This window comes from Polypterus senegalus, chromosome 14 (assembly GCF_016835505.1).
Source record: "Polypterus senegalus isolate Bchr_013 chromosome 14, ASM1683550v1, whole genome shotgun sequence".
Lineage (NCBI taxonomy): Eukaryota > Metazoa > Chordata > Cladistia > Polypteriformes > Polypteridae > Polypterus > Polypterus senegalus.
In genome coordinates this window covers 31,753,978-31,760,198 of record NC_053167.1, presented here as the reverse complement: position 1 = coordinate 31,760,198, position 6,221 = coordinate 31,753,978, and positions in this window count along the sequence as shown.

Below are 6,221 nucleotides of genomic sequence, written 5' to 3'. Positions count from 1 at the left end.
GCCACAAATGGCAGGTTGGGCACTAAAAGACGTGCTATATGAGTCCATAGGTCAGTTAATACTTTGTGGTGAATCAGCTCGTGAAAAGAACACAATGCCTGCAGCAAGTTGTAACATATAGGGGTAAAAACAATCACGTTAGACAGAGAGAGATGTCATGGAGTGTTTTTGTGTATTTTGACACAAAATGCATGGTTTGTGGTTTGTAGATTTGACAAGAGTAGACAGAAATAAAAAGAACTGTAGTTGAAACATGAGCACTGTCTCCATTGAACTGTTGCCCTAATCTGTAAAAGAAACAAGTTGTTAATTTTTTCCATTTCCTGAAGTCACTTTTTCCATTGGCAGCATCCCAGTTATGTGGATTTTAGTGAGATTCAGTGGGATTCTTAAATGTTAGACTCTGTCAATGACCTTGGATGTTCAGGTTGTTGTAAGTACCCTGACATGTGAACCCAACACCTCGACTGCAATCACAACCGGTTTCCATTACCCAAAGCACTGAGTCAGGATTCACCACCATTTCTGATGTTGTTAATAAACCTTGGTTTACTGAAACAGCAATAAGTAAGACTGTGGCAGATTCAAAATGCAAGGCCACTACACAGATGCTTTACCCTTGCCAAACCCATGAGACGCCAGAGATCTTCTGATGTCTTCCCACCACAAGTCGTTGATTCTGCGTGTCTTTTGCTCAATGATACGCTCACCATATGGTCTTTCCGTGGGCACTTTTAATTATAATGATTAATTTACCTGAAAACCTTACCTTTTCATTCCTGTATTTCTATGAAGTCCATGGATGACTTGGCTCTACAATGAGAATAGTCGTTTTGAGGCTGTGTATTTCATACTTCATACTATGTGATTTATGATTTGTTAATTGCTGAAATTTTCAGAAACTTCACTAGACTCATTTGAAATACATTGAAATCAGTGGGCAAGGGAAACACTGAACACATTTTGAGTGACTTATTCTTGTTAGTTTCCATCCATCCATCCATCCTCTTCCGCTTATCCGAGAACGGGTCGCGGGGGCAGCAGCTTGAGCAGAGAGGCCCAGACTTCCCTCTCCCCGGCCACTTCTTCTAGCTCTTCCGGGAGAATCCCAAGGCGTTCCCAGGCCACCCTAGAGACATAGTCCCTCCAGCATGTCCTGGGTCTTCCCCGGGGCCTCCTCCCGGTTGGACGTGCCCAGACCCCCCACCAGGGAGGCGTCCAGGAGGCATCCTGATCAGATGCCCGAGCCACCTCATCTGACTCCTCTCGATGCGGAGGAGCAGCGGCTCTACTCTGAGCCCCTCCCAGATGACTGAGCTTCTCACCCTATCTTTAAGGGAAAGCCAGATACCCTACGGAGGAAACTCATTTCAGCCGCTTGTATTCGCGATCTCGTTCTTTCGGTCACTACCCATAGCTCATGATCATAGGTGAGGGTAGGAGCGTAGATCGACCGGTAAATTGACAGCTTTGCCTTGTGGCTCAGCTCCTTTTTCACCACGACAGACCGATGCAGAGCCCGCATCACTGCGGATGCCGCACCGATCCGCCTGTCGATCTCACGCTCCATTCTTCCCTCACTCGTGAACAAGATCCCAAGATACTTGAACTCCTCCACTTGGGGCAGGATCTTGCTCCAAACCCTGAGAGGGCACTCCACCCTTTTCTGGCTGAGGACCATGGTCTCGGATTTGGAGGTGACCATTCCCATCCCAGCCACTTCACACTCAGTTACGAACCGCTCCAGAGAGAGCTGAAGATCACGGCCTGATGAAGCAAACAGGACAACATCATCTGCAAAAAGCAGTGACCCAATCCTGAGTCCACCAAACCGGACTCCCTCAACGCCCTGGCTGCGTGTAGAAATTCTGTCCATAAAAGTTATGAACAGAATCAGTGACAAAGGGCAGCCCTGGCGGAGTCCAACTCTCACTGGAAACGGGCTCGACTTACTGCCGGCAATGCGGACCAAGCTCTGACACCGATTGTACAGGGATTGAACAGCCCTTACCAGGGAGTCCAGTACCCAATACTCTCTGAGTACCCCCCACAGGATTCCCCGAGGGACACGGTCAAACGCCTTTTCAAAGTCCACAAAACACATGTAGACTGGTTGGGCAAACTCCCATGCACCCTCCAGGATTCTGCTAAGGGTGTAGAGCTGGTCCACTGTTCCATGACCAGGACGAAAACCACACTGTTCCTCCTGAATCCGAGGTTCGACTATCCAATGGACCCTCCTCTCCAGGACCCCCGAATAGACTTTTCCAGGGAGGCTGAGGAGTGTGATCTCTCTGTAGTTGGAACACACCCTCCGGTCCTCTTTCTTAAAGAGGGGGACCACCACCCCAGTTTGCCAATCCAGAGGCACTGTCCCTGATGTCCATGCGATTTTGCAGAGGTGTGTCAACCAAGGCAGTCCTACAACATCCAGAGCCCTGAGGAACTCCGGGCGTATCTCATCCACCCCCGGGGCCCTGCCACCAAGGAGTTTTTTGACCACCTCGGTGACCTCAGTCCCAGAGATGGGAGAACCCACCCCCAAGTCCCCAGGCTCTGCTTCCTCATTGGAAGGCATGTTAGTGGGATTGAGGAGGTCTTCGAAGTGCTCCCCACACCGACCCACAACGTCCCGAGTCGAGGTCAGCAGCGCACCATCCCCACCATATACAGTGTTGACACTACACTGCTTCCCCCTCCTGAGATGCCGGATGGTGGACCAGAATCTCCTCTAAGCTGTTCGAAAGTCGTTCTCCAGGGCCTCCCCAAACTCCTCCCACGCCCGAGTTTTTGCCTCAGCAACCACCAAAGCCGCATTCCGCTGGGCCTGCCGGTACCTATTAGCTGCCTCCAGAGTCCCAAAGGACAACAGGGTCCTATAGGACTCCTTCATCAGCTTGACGGCATCCCTCACTGCCAGTGTCGACCAACGGGTTCAGGGATTGCTGGCACGACAGGCACCAACCACCTTACGGCTACCGGTCAGCCGCCTCAACAACAGAGGCATGGAACATGGCCCATTTGGACTCAATGTCCCCCACCTCTCTCGGGAGGTGGTCGAAGTTCTGGCGGAGGTGGGAGTTGAAGCTACTTCTGAGAGGGTATTCTTTGTTGGTTTCCAATTATGTTAATCAGTTTCTACTTTGTTTTCTATGTGTTTTAACAAATTTATATATTTAGGGGTACTAATTCTGTATTTAGTAATTTGTAAAGATCATACTCGCTAATTTACATGAGGACTTCTCACAGTGCTCTGAGCGCACATTCTGTGAAAAGCATTATACAAAAATAAACTGAATTTAATTGAACTGAACTGTAATAGTGCAATGCTATAGTTGGTGCCCTCAGGGCCGGCACCACCATTAAGGTGAATTAGGCATTCGCCTAGGGCACAGATCATCATAAACCCAGCCGCACAGGTTAGCTACAAAACAGTTGATTGGCACAAAATAACCTAGCACTGGCACTGTGAGTCCCTGACAGAGAGGAAAATGTCTGCCCTCAATGGTGGACTGTTTTTTGTGGCCCAAAATGTGACTTGAGCTGTGAGGCACAAGTGCTAACTACTGCATCACCATGCAAATTAAATATCAGAAGACTAACATTTCTCGAACACTGGAAGCAGAAATTCACTAAGGTTTGTACCCCAAAAGATTTCATAGCAGGTACGCGCCTCTCTTGAAATGAAAAGTTTGGTTTATTTTTTTTTCTGACACTTTTGCTCACTCACTGCCGCTGCTGCCAAAAAGCGCAACAATAAAGCCCCTGGATACTCCTTTCTGTTTGCATTAAATGCACCACTCTGGGTAATAATTGTTAAAAGGGTAGGATAACGTATTACATACAGGTCACATATAAGTCCAGGTAAAAAGACATTATCTATAAGACACACAAGGGGGCTTTGTCCCCTGCTTGCTTCACTTACCAATCCCCCCGGCCTGCGCTACGCGCCACCCATTTCATTTCTCTGCCGATCGCATAAGTGGATTTAACTTTCACCAAACAATAAATCTTTTAATTCTTGTGGATACACCTCTTCTTTGGGAAGAAATACTACTTTTCCCTGATGGCAACATGAATTAGACGATCTACAAGTCTCCAACATAAAGTGCGATATCTTATCGCTGTTCCGTTATTTCACCGAGTAATAATTTCCATTTGTTTGTGCTAATGCGATCTTTACTATCATTTTTTGGAGACTATCGAATTTCTGTATGTGTATCGCGCCAACATTTTTTAACCTCTTTATGACATTCTACTTTGTCATCTACTCTTTGTCTTTTGTTTTCAGCCCCGGGTGTGGTTAAATCTCTTGGCCCAAAGTCTCACCTTGCAGGACGTGAAAGTATCTCTCTGAAAAAGTCTTGTCTCATCCCAGAATTTTTTTTTATTATAACAGAGAGAAATACATCTATACATTTCCAGCTTCCTTCTGTGTACACGTTTTGTGTTAAAGTGGATATGCATGTTTTTCTCCTATTGTTAGCCCACGACTGGGATCTGTGTTATATACTGTACCTGCTGACCCATCTAACACTGGCAAGCATCCATCAGATTGATTTGTGTTCACGCATAAACTTCTATCACCAAACTGCTGGTCTACAACTACTGGCATAGATCTGCGGTGGTGTTTGGTGCTGCAGCTCCGAAAGTGGATGCATCTCCTCATATGTCTCACTGGACTCACAAAACATCATGGGGACTTGGATAAAAAGTTTGTTTAAACTGGCTGCATGATGAATTTTCAGGAAAATATTTGACAAACAAGGTCACTGACAAACACAGCATATTCACTGTGAAAAATGCTTTGCTGGATTTTGGTGATCAACACTGAATGAACAATTACTGAGTTGGTTGATTATCCTCTTTGGGTTGTGTCAGATAAATTTTCATCCATTTTTTTTTTTATTTTCCAAGCCAGATTTTTCCATTCCAGTCACTCTACAGGAATCAGCTTTGAACTAGTTGTTCTGTGATCATAGGATACAGTTGCACATGCAGCCACCCTTTTTGTCACTCATAATGAGCCATTAGAGTCTCACCAATGAACATTCCTGTTACCATGTCTCCCAAAATGATGGCAGGCAAGACGGACAAAAAGGCTGAATATTTGAAAAGAGAAGAAAGGACACAACACACAGAAGGCTAAATGATTTCTCATTGCCTGAGCACTTTCGGTATAAATGTAATTAATTCATTCATTATCCTGCAGTGATCTTGAGCATTCCTCTAAGATTTTCCAAGAATAAATAATTTCATAAAAATTTATTATCAGAAATTCAAAGGAGGATGGGGAAAAATACACCCACAAGAAAGGTGTTTGCGTCTTCAAGGTGCTGAAATGCAATCACATGAACTAAGACATTTAAAGTAACTTAATGCAATACATGGCATTTAAATTAATAAAACAAATTGAAAAATGAGCATAATGACAATGCTCAGTGAAACTGAGAATATAATGATTATCTTTAAATAGGACTCTTTACACAGAATTCCTATTTACTGTATGCTCGTGTATGTAGATAATGCAATCTAACTATTGTGACAGATAGGGGGCGCTGTCGTCCCCTTGAACCCTCAGACAATACATCAGACACCAGGTAAAAGTCCAATAAATTGACTTTTTATTAATAAAAAGTGCACAAAGCACCCTCCTCTCCACAATACTCATACAAACAATTCTCCAATACAATAAACAATAATCCTCCACTCCCAGACACGTTGCCATTCTGCCACCCAGCTCTGGGATCTCCCACATTCCTTTTATAATCAGTGACCCGGAAGTGCTTCTGAACCCGCAGTCCATATGACTTCCTAGCACTTCCGGGTTAGATAAAAACTCCTCTTCTTCAACCCAGTAGCACATCATTCCCTTTGTCCATGTGACTAGGACACACTTCAGGGTTGTAGGCAAAATACTCGTCGTTCCTCCCTGCAGCGCCTTCTAGCGGCCCCGTGTTATCCAGCAGGGCTGTGGATAACAACTCCATTGTCCATAATTCCCTGCTGGCATTCGGGGCACCTCCATGCTGCAGGGAGAGCTCCTCCTGGTGGCCTGGGGGTATTGGCTGGGATGACTGGCAGGCCATATTTCACACTATCCAATCAATGAATTAGCTTTTCCAGCGAGATAAGCACTATGCACAACTGCTTTAGTGTGCTCAGAGCGAATCTCACAAATGGTGGTGAGCAACAGAGGATGATATATGAAAAGTTTTAAC